The following is a 19,125-nucleotide window of genomic DNA, read 5'->3' as shown; positions in this document are numbered from 1 at the left end:
CAGCTCCGCACATCAATGTCAGTTCCTTTCTTTCTGTGCCTTCTATTGCGGATCAGGAGCTCACTCCCTCGCTTCTGTCACCTGACAGAACTTTTTAGCCAGAATTTTTCCAATGTGCAAGGGACATGTCTCCACCTAAGACTACATGGTTTAAACCCTGCAAGAGTTGCCATAAGCAAATGTCAGTGACAGGCCTCCACAAGGTCTCTCTCTAGTGTTTGGGCTCCTTGCACGAAAAAAACTGTGCACCGCCTAATCTCTGATGAATGCAGAGGCTGTGCGGGACTGCAAGGCCAAACTCCATTTAGGAAAGTGCCTTTTTTGGCATGCTTGCGCCCCCGGCCCACCCCAACCCTCCTCCTCCCACATTTTGACTGGTATTGATGTTAACTTGACTAAGTGTGTTGTGCAATCCTGCTAACCAGGTCCCAGCAGAAATGTTCTTTCCCTAAACCATACCATTGTTCCCACAAGTGGTACACCCCTGGCACACAGCTAAGTCCCTTGTAAAAGTTACCAATGGTACCAAGGGCTCTGTGACAAGGGAATGTCCCTAAGAGCTGCAGCATTTTTTGTGCCCCCCCCTAAGGGACCCTGGACCAAGCACATGCAAACTGCCATTACATATTGTTTGTGCTGGTGGGGAGAACAAGTTAGTCGACATGGCACCCCTTCCAGGGTGCCATGCCTACAAACCACTGCTTGTGGCATAGGTAAGTCACACCTCCAGCAGGTCTTACAGCCCTAAGGCAGGGTGCACTATGCCACAGGTGAGGGCATAGCTGCATGAGCAATATGCCTCTACAATGTCTAAGTCCATTCTTAGACATTGTAATTGCAGGCTGGCCATATAAAGTACATGGGCTGGGAGTTTGTCATTATGAACTCCACGGCCCCATGGTGGCTTCACTAAAGACTGGGAAGTTTGTTATCAAACTTCTCAGCCCAATAAACCCACACTGATGCCAGTATTGGATTTATTTTACAATGCACCCAGAGGAAGATGCCCCCTGTATTTTCCCCAACCCTTTAGTGCAGGCTGACCCATCTGTGCCAGCCTGCCACTAACAGACAATTTTCTGACCCCACGGGGTGGGAGCCTTTGTGCCCTCTGGGGTCAGAAACAGTCTGCTCTCGGTGGAGGTGCCTCACACCGCCCCCCTGCAGGAACGGTAACACTTGGTGGTGAGCCTCAAAGTTTCAAGCCTACTGTTACAGTGCCCCAGGGCATTGCTGTTAGTGGAGATGCCAGCCCCCGGTACCGAGCCCCACTTTTGGCAGCTGGTCAAGTGGGAAAATTAGGTAAAACAGGGACCACTGCAGCTAGGACCACCTCTAAGGTGTCCAGAGCTGAAGTGCCCCCCTCCCTGCAGAATTCTCCATTCTCCAGGGTAGGGATCAGTAGGGTTAGGGATGTGCTCCCCTCCCCAGAGGGAGTGGGCACAGGAAGCGTGTAGCCACCCTTAGGGACAGTAGCCATTGGCTACTGCCCTCTGATCCCTACACCCCTAAATCTAGTATTTAGAGACTCCCCTGATCCTCACTCACCAGATTGCTGGCAACCTCAGAAGAAAGGAGGAGGACTGCTAAGCCAGCCCCACCAGTGAAGACTCCTGATGACAACTGACTTTGCCCCAGTCCTACTGGCCTGTCTGCAGCTTCAAAGACCCCTGCTCCAAGAAGGCAACGCATCCTACAGGACCAGCGACCTCTACAAAACCGCCAGAGGACTGACTGCCTGCCCAGCAGATGACCAAGAACTCCCATGGACAGCGGCCCTGTCCAGAAGAAAGCTCCAAGAACTCCAGAACACCCCCAAGCCCCCCCCCCCCCTCCCCCCCAAGATCCATAAGCTCTGCCCACTCTGCACCCAACACCCCCCTCACAAAGATCCGGATCCTTAGCTGGTTCCGATGTAGCCTACATTTTTAGGGCCATCTCTGACGCCAAAGCAAATCCAGACTTTCAGCCATGATGCCCATTTTTTTGTATCCTGCCAGCTCCTTATGGTGTGCCTCTGAGCCCCATGAATCTGAGGATGCCTTTGGTGGTATTTCTGCTAGCGGATCCGTCCCTTGTGCAGACTGTGCCTACTGACCTAGACTCTAAGGCTGACACGTACTTTAACTTCTCACGGTGCCTAGACTAGTTCCCGGTTCTCATGCATCAATGCTAGCACTGATGCCGTGGAAGAACCAATGGATCTATTAGACTCTGAAGCAAACCCACTGCAACCTCAGCCAGTCAAATTCAGATGGAGTACGTCATTACTACATTTTTATGATCCCAATTCACACAGTGACAAAGACTGTAATGATGAATCTCAACTTTGATAACAAAATCTTCTGTTTGTGGCATGTATAGCTGCGGATACACATGCTGTGAATACTCCTGCTGTCTAGTGTTGGGCTTGGACATGTGCAAGTTTTTTGTCTTCAAATAAGTGTTTTTGAGTCACGAGGTATAGTGAGAAACTCCACCTATTGCTGGTATAGCGCATGGGCATCAGCTCCATTGTTAGATTGTTTTTTCTCTGTTGTCATGTTCAGATGTGTTTCTGTGAGTTCTGGTTCGACGCCACATGGTGTTCTCGGCAGGCACTCTGGTCCGTCCCTTGTTAGTAGAATTGACTGTCACACTTACTCATTGGGTCCAACTGTCACATATTTCTTTCGACTCTGCTCCACAGTCGATGACTAACCCATCTGGGCCTCCCTCACTTTGACATCCGAGAATGTCCTCCTGATGGAATGGACTTTGTTCCGTTTCTGCCTGACTTGTTGGTCCAATTACCCGAGGACAAACCTGCTCAAAGTCTCCAACTTTTGTTGAACAACCATTGAGAGGACTCTTATGCGGCTTGCATTGCGTTTTGAAATAAGAAACTGCTTTGGAACTGACGAGCCTGTTGCATTGCATTGGCTAATATAGCGCACAGATGCAAGGAAGAGGATACTCCTGACCTCTTCAGGAACCGGGATACCGAGGATCTCCAGTATTTGTAGGGTCCAGGCGCAGAGATGGAGGAGACATTCTCAGTGGACAATGCTAATTCTGATGCTATAACAAAAGAGTCCCTGCAAGCTCAGCGCCCGTCATTGTAGACAGTTGCAGTGATTACCACTCTCCAGCATACTACTCAATACAGGGAGGCAACAGTTTCAAACTCCCTTGTCACTCATGAGGCCTCCGGTCTGCCACTGCTTCACGGCCATGGTCAGCACCTAAAATCTGAGCCAGACACAGTGACTGCCTCCACCCCTGCACTGTAGTCCTCCTCGAAGCCTTGCAGGTTGACATCTACCACTGCCTTAGCGCAAGTTTCGAAGACACCCTCTAGGCCTCTGTCAGAACCGAAACCTAGATTGATGAAGCCAAAAAACACTTCAATGCCATTGGGCCATCAATAACCCTCTGCTGTGAGCAGACTGACTTCCACAGCTGCCTCCTGCACTTCTTCTGAGGCTCTCCCCCAGCCAATCCTTAATTGCCTCCAAGAATAGCTCAACGCCAGGCAGAAACGCATCCACATACAGCCAGGCACTGGTTGGAACTTGACGTTTAAGGATGCCCTAAACCCGCCTGTGGAGCCAATACCCAAGAAGCCTCAGTGCCTGGAGTGCGTCCCCACTCTCTCAATGACCACCTTTCCGTCCTTCTCCCCCACCTCCTTTAACTCTCCCTCTGCCTAGCTCTCTTCTGCTACCGGTGGACCCACTCCTTCATTTAACACAGGGTTCATCACATTCTTTAGGGGAAGGGCAGCCCTGTATCTTCATATGACCTTTATGGCCCTCTATATGATCCCCATGCCTCTAATGACCCCTGGGGTGACTACTGTATAGACCCCCAGCTGACACTGATTTGGACATATATCCTGCCAAGCCTTCACCCCCTGACAACACCTCATATCACAAGGTTTTACATTGGGCAGCCACATTCCACAAAGTGAAAATGCACGTTCAGTCTGAAGAGGATGACTTCCTCATGGGTACTCTCCTTCACTCAAAGGCCAATCCCAGTACCTGCCCTTGCTGAAAATCACATTGTAGCCTGCTAATTACATCTTTAAAGAACCAGTGAAAAGTGTGAGTTGTCACACCAAAGGGTGAACAAGAAATATAAAGCAGGTGCATCTGACCTACTTTACATCCCCCTGTGCATCTGATCTACTTTACATCAGGTCAGATGCAACTGATTCCCCCCCCCCAAAAAAAAAATCTTCGGTTGTGCACTCAGCTACAAAAAGTGCTAACTCCAGGGAACTGGAATGGTGGCCCGTCCAGACTGGCAGAGTAAAATGATTGAAGCGGGAGGCAAATGTGTCACCACATGATCTGCCACACATTTGTGTATGGCTAACTCTATGGGCCTATTCTCCCTACACAGCCAGGTCCACTGGGATCAAATAGAAGATCTCAGCCAACATCTCCCAGACACAAAAAAGAAGAGAGGTTAGAAGTTGGTCCAAATTAGGCATGCCTTGGATGCACCAGACACCACTACTGGTCCTTAACACCAGTGTCCTCCTTCACAGGAACGCTTGGCTGAGAGTATCTGGGTTCAAACCATAGGTGCAACATCATGGTAGGAAAGTACCCTCTTTTTTGGCATGGTTACTGTAGGAAGTTGGCTCTGTATATACTATCTCAAAGTGAGAGATAGTGTGCGCAGAGTCCAAGGGTTCCCTTTAGAGGTTGATAGTGGCAAAATTAGATAATACTAATGCTCTATTTTATGGTAGTGTGGTCGAGCAGTAGGCTTATCAGGATAGTGTTAAGCACTTCTTGTACACACACAGGCAATAAATGAGGAAAAATATATTTTCTTAATTTATTTTAGAACCACAAGATTCAAGATTTGAGGTACGTACATAAAATGCAAGGTACCTCACACAAGTAAGTATAGAACTTTGATTTAAAACAGTAGTACACACAGTTTTGGTTAAAATGACAATAAGCTATTTTAAAAGTGGACACAGTGCAAAAATCAACAGTTCTTGGGGGAGGTAAGTATTGGTTAGGTTTCTCAGTTAAGTAAAGCACTTACACAGTCAGTCTCCTGGGCATAGGCAGCCCCAAAGCCACAGCACCTGTAACACAGGGCCGGTCAGGTGCAGAGGTCAAAGGAGGGCCCAAAACTAATAGGCGCCTATGAAGAACAGGGGTGCTTCGGTCCTAGTCTGCTTACAGGTAAGTACCTGTGTCCTCGGGCAGCAGACCAGGGGGGTTTTGTAGAGCATTGGGGGGGACTCACACAAGCCCACAAAACACACCCTCAGCGGCACAGGGGCGGCCGGGTGCAGTGGACAAAGTAGGCGTCGGGTTTGCTATTGAAAGCAATTGAGGGACCCGGGGGTGATTCTAGCGATGCAGGCAGTGCACAGGGGGGCGTCTCGGGCCAGCCACCAACTGGGCTAGGATGAGGGCCGCCTGCTGATCACTCCTGCACTTGTAGGTGGTTTCTCTCGGTCCTGGGGGCTGCGGGTGCAGTGCCTGGTCCAGGCGTCGGGTTCCTTGGTTACCAGGCAGTCGCGGTCGGGGGAGCCTCTGGATCCTCTCTGCAAGTTTCGCTGTGGGGGTGCAGGGAGGTCGACTCAGGGTGTCCACGTTGTTGGAGTCACCTGGGAGTCCTTTCTGCGGTGTTGGTTCTCCAAACTCGAGCTGGGGGCATCGGGTGCAGTGTGTGAAGACTCACGCTTCTGGCGGAAGTGGAGTCTCTTTAAAAGTTGGTTTAAAGTTGCAAAGTTGTTGCAGTTTCTGAACAGTACCGAGGTCCTCGGTGGATCTTGGTCCTTTAGGTGCAGGGCAGTCTTGAGTCCTCAGAGGTCGCTGGTCCCGTCGGATGCGTCGCTGTGCAGGTTCTTTGAGTCTGGAGACAGACCGGTAGGGTTGGGAACAAGTCAGTTGGTGTCTGTCGTCTCTGTGGGGCTTTCAAATCAGCAGTCCTCCTCCTTTCTTCAGGTTGCAGGAATCTGATTTCCTGGGTTCCGGGTTGCACCAAAATACTTAATTTAGGGTTGCGTTTTGGTCTGGGGAGCAGTAGCCAATGGCTCCTGTCATTGAGGTTTGCTACACCCTCTTTGTGCCTCCTCCCTGAGGGCAGGGGGGCACATCCCTATTCCTATTAGGGGAATCCTCCAAACTCAAGATGGAGGATTTCTAAAGGAAGGGGTCACCTCAGCTCAGGGCACCTTAGAGGCTGTCCTGTCTGGTAGATGACTCTGCTTTGTTTTTCTCATTATCTCCTCTGAACTTGTAGCCAAAAGTGGGAGCTGTGTCCGGAGGGGCGGGCATCTCCTCTAGCTGAGATGTCCTGGGGTGCTGTAACAACAAGCAGAAGCCTCTGAGGCTCACCGCCAGGTGTTACAGTTCCTGCAGAGGGGGGTGAGAAGCACCTCCACCCAGTGCAGGCTTTGTCTCTGGCCCCAGAGTGACAAAGGCACTCACCCCATGTGGCCAAAAACCTGTCTGGTTGTGGCAGGCTGGCAGAATCTGGTCAGCCTAGCACTAGGAGTTGAACTGGTATTCAGGGGGCATCTCTAAGATGCCCTCTGGGTGTATTTTACAATAAAATCCACACTGGCATCAGTGTGCAGTTATTGTGCTGAGAAGTTGGATACCAAACTTCCTAGATTTCAGTGTAGCCATTATGGAACTCTGGAGTTCATAATTGACAGACTCCCAGACAATATACTCTTTATGGCTACCCTGCACTTACAATGTCCAAGGTTTCCCTTAGACACTGTAGGGGCATAGTGCTCATGCAACTATGCCCTCACCTGTGGTATAGTGCACCCTGCCTTAGGGCTGTAAGACCTGCTGGAGGTGTGACTTACCTATGCCACAAGCAGTGGTTTGTAGGCATGGCACCCTGGAAGGGGTGCCATGTCGACTAACTTGTTCTCCCCACCAGCACAAACAATATGTAATGGCAGTTTGCATGTGCTTGGTCCAGGGTCCCTTAGGGGGGGGCACAAAAAATGCTGCAGCTCTTAGGGACATTCCCTTCCACAGGCAGTGGTTTGTGGGCATGGCTGTGAGGCAGTGTGCATGTGCTGAGTGAGGGGTCCCCAGGGTGGCATAATACATGCTGCAGTCCTTAAAGACCTTCCCTGGCCACAGGACCCTTAGACCAGAGGTACCATTTACAAGGGACTTATCGGTGTGCCAGGCTGTGCCAATTGTGGGAACAAAGGTACAGTGTAGGGAAAGAACACTGGTGCTGGGGCTGAGTAGCAGGTTCCCAGCACACTTTCAATCATAACTGGCATCAACAAAAGTCAAAAAGTTAGGGGGTAACCATGCCAAGGAAGGCTTTCATTACAGTTACCCCCAACTTTTTGCCTGCTGTGAGTGTTTTGACTGTGTTCACTGGGATCCTGCTTACTGTGCTCTCTCCCTCTAAATTTGGTTGTTCCTGACTTTGTCCACCTTCCAATTGACATACTGGTGCCCCCTTATAATGTCCTAGTATATTGTACCTAGGTACCTGGGACATAGGGCCACCCATGGGAGCCCATGCAAAATGTGTCTGTAGGCCTGCAATTGCAGCCTGCACGAAAAGGTGCATGCACCCTTTAACTACAGGTCACTGTAAGTCACCCCTATGGAAGGCCCTCCTAACCCAGAGGGCAGGGTGCAAGTACCCTGTGTGTGACGGCACCTTTCTTGAGCAGAGGTGCCCTGACGAACTCCAGCTCCATCTTCCTGGACGTCGTAAGTGCGGGACAGCCATTTTTCCTGTGTACTGGGCACCTGTGTCCAGCTACATAATGGTGACTCTGAATCTGGGCATGTTTGGTATCAAACATGTCAAAATCATACCCCAATAGTTTTGCCAGTATTGGTGGTATAATTCCTTGCACTCTGGGGGCTCCTTATAGGACCCCAAGCTTTGCTCCTACCAGTTTGCAGGGTTTTCCCCAGCAGCCCGCACTGCTGCCGTCCTAAAGACAGGTTTCTGCCCTACTGCTGCTTGACAAGCAAGGGAGGCAACACCCCTCCCCCCTTTGGAAATAAGTGTTACATGGCTTGGGAGGGGTAGCCTCCCCAGGTCACTGATTTGTTTTGAAGGGCACATTTGGTGCTCTCCTTGCATAAATACGTTTGCACCAGTACACCGACCCCCGGTCCCTGCTCTGACTCAAAACTGGACAATGGAAAGGGGAGTGACCACTCCCCTGTCCATCATCACCCCAGGGGTGGTGCCCTGTGCTCCTCCAGGTGGCCACTTAATTCTGCCATCTTGAATCAAAGGTGGACAAAGGCCCCTGGGAGCATCTGAGTGGCCTGGTCAGGCAGGTGATGTCACTGCCTCCTTCTGGCAGGTGGTCACCCTGCTAGGTGACCAATCCTCCTTCCTGGGCTATTTAGGGTCTCCCTCTTGGGTGGGTCCTCAGATCCGACGTGCAATATTCCAGCAGGACTTTTCTGCATCCTTTACTTCAACCCTTAGCCACTGGGACTGTAACTGGACCCTCCAGGAACTGACAATCTGCAACTCTAGCGACGACTCCGCTTTGCAACATTGTTTCTCCGACTCCTTCCAGCAACTGCAACATTTCCCTGGCTGTGCATCCTCTGAGGGCAACGAGAGTTCAGTCTGCACAAGAAGCAAGAAGGAATCTTCGTTGGAGTGTAGGAGTCACTCCCCTGTATCCGCAGGTACCAGCTGCAAAAACGACTGGCTGTGTGGATCTTCTGTCCTGCAAAACTGCGTGGATCTTGCATCACAGGTGGTGATCTGGAGTAGTGCCTTTGGTCCTCTCTAACAGCTGTCCAACTTGGGAGACAGTAAGCCCTTTCCTGTCCTTGGAGGACAGTTCCCCTGTGTACTATGACTCTTGCAGCTACAACCGCTTGTTGGGGCTTCTTCCAAGGCATCTTCAGGCTCAGTGTAGCCCCAACCTCCAGCACTCTTCCCTGCATAGCACAGTCTCCTGCCTGCTGATCCAGCAATGTAGGACTCCTCTTCAGGTGTGCTGAGTGGGTCTCACTGCGACTCCTGTGCCTGCTGCCTGTGAGTTGCCTGTGGCGGGGGGCTGCATCCTCAAATTCTGGCTTTCCTCACAGCTGAGCGTCATCTGGGACTCCCCTCCTTGGGCTTAGTCCCCCTAGACCTTCCTGGTCCCCACCAGCTCTGGAACTCTTCTTTTGCAACTCTTGCCTTTGAAAGGATGGTTGGTGGTTTTTCTACACCACTGACTGACTGCAACTCTTTTTCTAAGTGGGACATCGACTGCATCACTCCTTGAACTCTTCTACTGCTCCTGTGCTGCATAGCCAACTCCCGGTCTTCATCGTTGACCTGGTCCTTCTTCTCCAGAAGGGTGGGTAGTGGCTCCTGCCCCAACCGGACACTCAAACTGGTCTTGGTCCCCTTCATTTTCTGGTCTTCTTCTGTCAGGATCCATCGTCTGTTTCTTCCAGTCTTGCTTTCAGTCTTGCACAGTCCTTTTACAAAGTTTACTTGTGGGTTTGGGGGAAAACCAGGTACTTACATCTTCTCTCCTGGTTGCTGGGGGACACTCTGGTACTAAGCTTTTGGAGTTCCTAATTCGTCCAGCTCCCCTCTACTGAATCTACTTCCTTGGGTGGGGGACTGACTTTCGCATTCCACTTGCATAGTATATGGTTTGGCCTCCCATTAGGGTCTCCTTTATTTACTGGTATTTCATTTTTTTATTGCTTTTTATGTCCATTCTTGATTACTAATGTGTATATAATAGTGTGTTTACTCACCTGGTAGTAAAGTATTGCCTATACAGTATTTTAGTATTTGTGTTACCATAATAATGTACCTTTAATTTTGTAACACTGTGTAGTTCTTTCATGTGTGTAAGTGCTGTGTGACTACAGTGGTATTGCATAAGCTTTGCATGTCTCCTGGATAAGTCTTGGCTGCTCATCCACAGCTACCTCTCGAGAGCCCTGGCTTCCTAGACACTGTCTACACCTCACTAATAGGGGATACCTGGACCTGGTATAAAATGATAACACCCTAGGTGCTCACCACACACCAGGCAAGCTTCCTACAATCGTATCCTCAGCATGCCTTTGGATGGAGAGCATCTCTTCAGCACGCAAGTAGACAAAATGTTGGAAAATGTTAAGGAGGACACCGTAATGGCAAAGCCTTGGGCGTCCTCCATACCCATTCTGCCCATGGCTCCTACCACACCACAGGCTTCCACATCCTTCCCTAGACAACGGCAACAACAGTCACCCTCACAGGGCTAGTTTAGTGGAAGATACAAAGGAAATAATGGCAGGAGTAAAAATGCAGCCCCAAAGGAACCCCACCTGCCAAGCAGTGACTCTCCCGTCCCATCTGATCCCATGACACCTTTTGGGGTGATCATTGTAGGGATTCCTGCCCCGTTGGGCAGATATCATCTCCGGGAAGTGGATTCTAGGCATCATACGGGGGGGGTATTGCTTAGAGCTCACACAAATTCCACCAGACATTCCCCCACACAACCATAGACTCTCCCTGGAACATCAGTGTGTGCTCCCAAGAAGAGATGCATGCACTATTTAGCAAAAGGGCTATATAACCAGTGCCACCACAATGCCACAGTAAAGTTGTATACTCCTTGTTAAGGACAAGACCCTAAGGCCCATCCTTGACCTCAAGCCTCCCTGCAAGTACATACTGTCAGAGCACTTCTACTTGGTGACACTCAAGGATGTTGTTCCTCTCCTACAACAAGGCGACCTCATGACTGCCCTAAATAAGAATGACCCCTAATTCCACATACCCTTCCACCCTGCGCATCAAAGATTCCTTTGGTTTGTGTACAGCATTATTAGTTCAAAGTACTGCCCTTCGGGGGGTAACCACAGCTCCCAGAGTGTTTTCAAAGTGTCTTGCAGTGGTAGCCGCTCACCTCAGAAGGAGCGGCATCCAAGTCTTTCCTTACCTGTAAGATGGGCTGATCAGCAGCTCCACTCTACAGCAGTGCCTATCAGACACACAGGCCACCGCACATTTCCTTCTCAGCTCAGCCTAGGCTTCAGTATCAGCACCACCAACCCCATTGTCAGCCTCCCAAGTGCTGTCTTTCCTCCGGGTCATACTCGACTTCTGAGTACGAAAAGCTTACCCCAGCCCAGTAGCAGTACAAACATCCCAAACAATACTACCTCTTTTTCAACTAGATCACTAGGTAACGGTCAGAAAGGTTATGCGCTTACTCGGCATGGTGTCATCCTGCTTTGCCATAGTTCCTCACATCCGTTGCAGCAGTGCCTAGCAGCACAATGGTCACAAGTGGAGGTTTATTGGGAGGATGTAGTGTTGATATGGGGAGCCATACTTATCACTCTCTGCAGTGGTGGAATGCAAAACAACCAGTTGTAGGGATAGCCCTTTCTTGACCCACGTCCACAAGAGACCATCACCACAGACCCCTCACTCACCAGCTGGGAGGAGCATCTGCAGAACCTCACTATTTAAGGTCTGTGGACACCTGCCCAACGGGTCTTCACATCAGCCACCTGGAGTTGCTAGCTATACAGATAACCCTCAAGGCATCCCTTCCTCACATTCAATACTAAGTAATCCTAATCCAGATGGACAATACAATAGCCATGTTTTATGTACAAAAACAGGGGGTCAAGTACTCGCTGCAGGTGTCTGTTTTAGCTCAGAGCATGTGACGGTGGCCATAAATCAGAGTAAAACTCCTTATACAGTACATTCAGTATCAACAAATCCATGAATGCGAACTCCTCCCCCCCAATTCCTAATCCTGCACTTCCACCGTTGGGGTTCCCACAAATAGACCTGGTTGCCACTGCCAAAAACACAAAATGCCCAGGGTTCTTTTCTGGGCTCCCACATCTGTAGTCCATGGGCAATGCACTATGGATGAACTGGCCAGAATACGCGCATAGGCTTTTCCACCTCTCCCACTCCTTCCATCTGTGATTGGGTAACTCAGACCAACATCATTCACTGTTATCCCAGTACCCCCAACATGGGCATGCAACACTACTGTTCTCAACCTCTCTCTTGGGCCTCATGAAAAACTCCCCTGCAGACTGGATCTTCTCTCTCCAAATCAAGGCATTCTCAGGCATCCCAACCCCAGACAACTCAATCTCTCAGTTGACTCCTGAGGTCTTAGAATTTGGCTACCTCCATGTCTCTGCAGAATATATGACCATTCTGAAGGAAGCTTGCAGACGTACAACAAGAGCCTGTTTTGCGGTCAAATTGAAACTGTACATACAGTGTCTCACTAGACATATTGACCCTCTAACAGCAGTAGTGCTGGGCTTTCTCTGTTGCCTTCTTCGGCTGCTGAGGTTGGGTCTTGCCTATATATTAATAAGGCTTCATTTAAGTGCTGTCGGCGCGTACCTACAAAATAGGGAACACCTTTCACTTTTCAGAACTCCTGTTATAAAAGCTTTCATGTAAGGCCTCAAAACATTTATAGCAACACGGACACCTCTGCTACAGTGTGTAATTTCAACATAGTCTAGTGAATACTAATGGAGCCTCCTTTTGAACAACTTCACTCTTGTCCTTTCCATTTTCTTTCCTGAAGGTGCCTTTCGTTGTAGCCATCACTTCCATCAGACTTGTCAGTGAAACACATGCTCTTACCATAGAAGAACCGTTCTTCGAGGTACATCATGATAGGGTAGTTCCAAGGACAAGCCCTAGATTCCTGCCCAAAGCAGTTCCTAGTTTTCATCTCAACCAGACGATAGAGCTCCCAGTAGTCTTTCCACATCCAGAATCAGTAGCAGAGCTCACACTGCGTACTTTAGTTGTCAAAAGAGTGCTCATGTATTACATTGACAGAAAAAATCCCTTCTGTAAGACACTACAGGTCTTTGTAGCTTTAGCCAAACCTCATAAGGGGCATGCTGTTTTGGAGTCAGATGTGGCACGCTGGCTCGTAAAGTGAATACATATCTGTTATACTAAGGCAAAAAGCCCCTTGCTTTTATGTCCCAGACCCCACTCCACCCATAAGAACGGCACTTCTATGGCTTTATTGGGTAATATTCCTAAAGCTGACATCTGCAAAACAGCTACAGGGTCGACCCCACACACATTGTCGAAGCATTAATGTGCTGAGGTTGGCCAGGCTTTCCTTCATACAATTTTCCAATCTTCTGCAGCATCCTCAAGCTGATCCATCGCTCTTGGGAGTACTGCTTTACAGTCTGTGTACAGCATGTGTATCTATAGCTGTACATGCCATGAACAGAAAATGTTACTTACCCTGTAAGCATCTGTTTGTAGTAGGCAGTGCTGTAGATTCACATGCGCCCACCATCTTCCCCAGTCACCTTTGGTTGTTGTAGATGATGTTACTTGTGTCTTCAGCTTTACTTTACGTGGTCATCTCTTCTGTATCTCTATACTCCGTCTACATCCTGACCATTTGTGTGTGGGGGGGGGTGACAATTGAACAATGGCGCCGATGCCCATGCACATTATTATCAGCAATATGTGGAGTCACTATATCTTTGAGCCTGATACTAGATGGCAGGAAGTATGCACAGCTTTGAATCTACAGCACTACATGCCACAAACAGATGCTTACTGTAGAAAAGCAACCTTTTTGGCACGGTTAGCCCCTATTTTTTGCCTGGTATCTGTGATTTTGACTGAAAGTCCACTGGATTCCTGCTAACCAGGTCCCCAGTGCTAGGCCTCTTTCCCTAAAATGGTACAGTTGTTTCTCTCAATTGGCATCACCTTGAGCACCTCCTGTAAGTCCCTAGTAAATGGTATCTTTGGCTACTAGGGCCTTAGGGCCTGGTGTAATAAGGAAGGCCCTTAAGGGCTGCAGCACAAATTGTGCCACTTTCTGGGGCCTTGCACAAAACACAACCAGTGCTGCCATCGCAGGCTGTGTCTCTTGGTGCAAACCAAAGTGAAAACATGATCTGACACACATCCCTGTGTGCCAGATCCACTGTCACTTTATGTGATATCTGATAGGGTCTTCTAGTTGCAGATTCCTTGCCTTAGAATTTTCCCCAGGCTTCAGACTGGATCCAGAGATTTTTCTTCAAGCAGCACCCTTGTGCGCCATCAGGTGGTGTCAGTCGACTCCGCGGCCATCGTAGGCGTCGTGGTCACCATGATGACTTGGTCGTATATAGGCGCCACCCCAGCATGCTGACGTCAGTTTTTTTCTTTCTGCACCACACGCAGATCTGGAGAAGGGCTATCCTTAGTCACTTTTTGTTTAACTCTGACTATTTTGTCATAATTTTTTACTTTTTGGAGCTTTGAGGGATGTCACGGAACACCAGGTTCAAACCGTGTGTCACCACATGATGATCCGCATCTCTTGTGCTTGTTTTGTCTAGAGCGCAACCACGACCTGAAGTCGTGCTCCGAGTGCTGGGGTATGAACACCAAGGCTTTGAGGGAGCAGTCCCTGAAGCTCATGGCGGCCTGGCGCTCGACCCTGTATCGCACCCAGTCTCATTGTAGAGGAAGGTCACAAGACCGTTCGCAAATTCATCACCACTCCTCGTAGTCCCATTCCAAATCTTCAGGACACTCTGGTCATAAGAAGTCGTAGAAGAAGGCCAAACTTTCTTTGAATTCACCCCGTCGCTTTTGCCGATGCGACGCGGGAAGAGCATCGACGCTCTAGGCCTCCATACGCGGATACTACTTCTAGGGCCGCCCCGCACCTCCCTGACTTTCCGGGAGCTGGAGCCACATCTGCCCAGTTAAGTTTTATGACAGGGGCCCTTTGGGACCTGGTATAGGGTGATATCACATAGGTGTCTACCACACACCAGGCCAGCTTCCTACAAGGCCTCTTTCAGCAATGGGGCGAACCTTGGTTAGATCTGTTCTCCACAGAGAACACGCATGTTTTGCGCGTTGGAGTCTCCAAAGTAGCAGTTGTTCGGTGAAGCTTTTCATCTTGAGTGGAGTGTAGGAAGCTGGCCTGGTCTGTGGTGGAAACCTTTGGTGGTGTCACCTAATACCAGGTCCAGGGATCCCCTGTTAGTGAATTGTAGGCAGTGTCTAGGAAGCCCGGGCTCTCTAGAGCTAGCTGTGGATGAGCAGCCAAGACTCATCTAGGAGACATGCAAAGCTTATTCACTACCACAATAGTCACACAGCAACTTACAATACATGAAAGAACCACACAGTGTTAAAAAAATAAATAAAGGTATTTTATTACAGTAACACAACACTAGAATACTTATAGGCAGTCCCCCAATTGGTGATAAGTAACACATTATTATATACACACTAGCAGTCAGTAAATAGCATAGAAAGCAATAGCCATTGGTAAAAGCAATAGCAAACAGTGAGGGTCCTAGGGAAGGCCCAAACCATATACTAAAAAAGTGTAAATGTGAAAGGCAGTCCCCCCACCTAAGGAAGTGGAATTGGTAGAAGGGAGCTGCAGGAACTAGGAACCCCAGGACGTGAGTACCAGAGTGACCCCTAGCAACCAGGAGAACAGAGATAAGTACCTGGTATTCTCCAAAACCAACAGGAGAACTTTGGAAAAGGATTATGTAAGACCCAGCCAAGTCTGGAAGAACTCAAAGGTGGATCCTGACAGAAGGGGACCTGCAAAGGAAGGGGACCAAGTCCAATTTGCATTGGAGTGTCCAGTGGCGGCAGGAGCCACTACCCATCCTTCTGTGGATGCAGGACCAGGTAGACGGTGGACGAAGAACGTCAGCAGTGCAGCACAGCAGCTGAAGAAAAGTCCCAGAAGTGATGCAAGTAATGTCCCACGACGGCGGTCAGTGGTGCTGGAAAGCCATCAACAACCCTTGGCAAATGCACAACACTGAGAAGAAAGTTTGCAAGGCTGAAGAGGACCAGCAAGCTCCAGGGGACTCGACCGGGGTGACCCTCAGCAGCTGGGAGAGTCACAAGAATAGGAGGCAACACCCACAGGCAACCCACTGGCAGCAGGCACAGGAATCGCAGTAAGGCCCACTCAGTACACCTGAAGATGAGTCCCAAATCGCTGGAGCAGCAGTCAGGAGACTGTGCTTTGCAGGAAGAAGTGCCGGGGACTGGGGCTACACGGAGCCAGAAGATCCCTTGGAGCAGGAGCAAACAAGCTTTGGTAGCTGCAAGAGTTGAGGTGCACAGCAGTACTGTCCTGTAAGGAGAGGCAAGGGCTTACTGTCTCCCACGTTGGTCAGCTGATAGAGAGGGACCAAGCAGACCACCACCTGTGATGAAGGATCCATGTGGTTCCAGTGGAGAGGAGACCCACGCAGCCGGTCGTTGTTGCAGTTGGTGCCTGAAGATGAGTCCTTCACTCCAAGGGAGATTCCGTCTAGCTTCTTGGTGCAGGCTGAAGTCTCACCAACCTCCGAGGATACACAGCAGGGGAAATCTTGCAGTTGCTGGAAGGACCCAGAGAAACAATGTTGCAAAGCAAAGTTGTCGCTGGAGTTGCAGTTTGTCAGTTCCAGTGGCCAGAAGATGAAGTAAACGATGCAGTAGAGTCCTGGTGGAGTCTTGCACGCCGAATCTGGTGACCCTTCCTCAAGGGAGTCCCTAAATAGCCCTAAGTGGTTTTGTCACCTAGTAAGGTGACCACATATCAGGAGGGTTCTGTGACGTCACCTGCCTGACCTGGCCACTCAGATGCTCCCAGGGGCCTCTGCACATCTTGGTTTCATCTTTGTTTCAAGATGGCAGAATGCAGTGGCCACCTGGTGGAGCTCTGGGCACCACCCCTGGGGTGGTGATGGACCGGGGACTGGTCACTCCTCTTTCCTTTGTCCAGTTTTGCGCCAGAGCAGGGACCGAGGGGGTCCCTGGCCTGGTGCAAATCAATTTATGCAAGGAGGGCACCAAATGTGCCTTTAAAAGCAAACCAGTGGCTTGAGGAGGCTACCCCTCCCAAGTCTTGTAACATCTATTTCCAAGGGAGATGGAGTTGCACCCCTCTCCCACAGGAAATCATTTGAAATCCTCAGCCTTCTCCTGCCTGAGCTGGTCAAGCAGCAGGAGGGCAGAAACCTGCCTGTAGGATGGCAGCAGCGCGGACTGCCCTAGAAAACCCTGCAAAGTGATAGGAGCAAAGCTGGGAACCACTAAGGAGCCCCCAGACTGCATGGAATCATACAACCAATACTGGCAAAGAATTGGGGTATGATTCCGACATGTTTGATACCAAACATGCCTAGGTTTGGAGATTCATTATGTAGCTGGACACAGGTGCCCAGTACATGGGTAAAATAACTTCCCTGCACTTACAAAGTCCAGGAAGATGGAGCTGGAGTTCGTAGAGGATCCTCTGCTCATGCATGGTTGCCCTCACACCCAGTTTCTTGCACCCTGTCCTCTGGGCTAGCAGGGCCTGCCATAGGGGTGACTTACAGTGATATGGTGCAGTGGCCTGCAGTGAAAGGATGCATACACCTTTTCACACAGGCTGCAATATCAGGCCTGCAGACAGATTTTGCATGGGCTCCCATGGATGGGAGGATATATGCTACAGCCCGGGGAGAACCCCTGGTACCCCAGTGCCCTGGGTACCTAGGAATCATATACTAGGGACTTACATGGAAGCACCAGTATGCCAATTGTTAGGGTGTATAAAGTCACACAGCCACATTTAGGGGGGAGAGCACAGTCACTGGGGTCCTGGTTAGAAGGATCCCAGTGAACACAGTCAAAACACACTGATAACAGGCAAAAAGTGGGGGTAACAATGCCAAAAAGAGGGTACTTTCCTACAATGTGGACACAGCTTTTCAAATTCCTCTATCCTGTTTTGGACGGAATTGGTATTCTAGGGTTATGCCTACAGAAGTGGGCATGACCCCTAAAGGTAGGCAACTCATTGGCTACTACCTGGCACTCCTTGTAATGCCCCTAAATTGAGTATTTAGGTGGCACCCCTGAACCCAATATCTTTGATTCTAAGAGATCAAGGACAAAGAACAGCCACTGTCTGGCGAAAACAGCAGAAGAGCTGTGGACACTTTTGACGCGAAACCCTGCCTGCCTGCGCCGCTCTAAATAATCACGACAGACTAACTTGTCCTGCAAGCTGGAGGACTACCAAAGCCTTGGGTAGCCTGCCAGCACTTAAAAACCCCGACAGTCTCCGTTGGAGTAGAGGAGCTAGTTCCTTGCAGTCATGAGGCATGAAAAAGCTGAGTCCCATCCACCGCCTTTCAGCTCCCCAGCCCGACCGATGCTGCAGACGACCAGGATGAAGTGCCCGTGCTCTGGAAGACCAGGACTGCTGTCCCACTAAAGGTGACCACAGCAGGATCCACTGGGGCCGTGAGGCAGCAACCCTGGGGTAACGGACACCCTGCACTGAGCATCAACAGTGAGAGTGCAGTCAGGATTCTCACTGCACCAGGATGAAACATCTGTTGAGGGACATCTGCATCACCGAGACCCACTTTGTGAGTGGGACAGCTGTTTTGATTTTGCTCCTCCCAGCTGGTTGACACTGACAATAAGGGGCACTTTTGCGCACAGAGCCCAGCAGCCCTGTTCACTCTGCACCCGAGCTGTCCAGACCCGGTCTGGAAGAACCGGCTGTTCCCTCTGGCTCCAAGTGTCACGATTCACTTTGTGCTCTCACCCATCACCAGGGAGCAAAATTGTGGGACTTTCCAATGTTCTAATAGGCTTCCAGCCCTCCCTCTACCTGCATATCCAGACTTCTGGCCATTTGGATGCTATTTGCAAATAACCATTCCCAATCCAAGCAGGCTTTGTGAAAGCCAGTCTGCTCATCCTTGACACTCCCATTACCTAGAATCCCATGCTCACTGCTTCATCTAGACCCCTAGAGGCCAATGGTGGGTGGAGGAATTCAGCACACCTAGCCTTTTCACACCTTATCCTTGTGATTAGTGTGAGCCATTTTATTCCTCAGCTTCTTTCAGTACAGTGTAGCTGTTTTCTGGTGCGACTGACCCTTGTTCCCTGAAGTTTCAGAGCCATAGTTATTCCTTGTTCCAGTTCCTGAGCCTTAGTTATTCCTCCCTGGTTTCCTGAGTGTTTGTTATTCATAATTTCGGAGTTCCTAAGCCATAGTTATTCCTTGTTCTTGAGCTGTAGTTGTTTCTGGTCCTGAGCTGTAGCTATCCTTGGTCTTGTTATTGTTCCTGAGCTGTAGCT

The 19,125-nt window shown here is 49.8% G+C and overlaps 1 protein-coding gene across 8 annotated transcripts in view; it reads left to right on the top strand.

The window, feature by feature from the left end:
* CHD9 (chromodomain helicase DNA binding protein 9) overlaps positions 1-19,125 on the top strand; it is a 1,629,153-nt gene that overhangs the window by 1,212,254 nt on the left and 397,774 nt on the right. The window lies entirely within an intron of this gene.

Source organism: Pleurodeles waltl, chromosome 12, assembly GCF_031143425.1.
Source record: "Pleurodeles waltl isolate 20211129_DDA chromosome 12, aPleWal1.hap1.20221129, whole genome shotgun sequence".
Lineage (NCBI taxonomy): Eukaryota > Metazoa > Chordata > Amphibia > Caudata > Salamandridae > Pleurodeles > Pleurodeles waltl.
The sequence above is the reverse complement of the archived record's forward strand: the minus strand, read 5'-3'. Positions and strand labels throughout refer to the sequence as shown.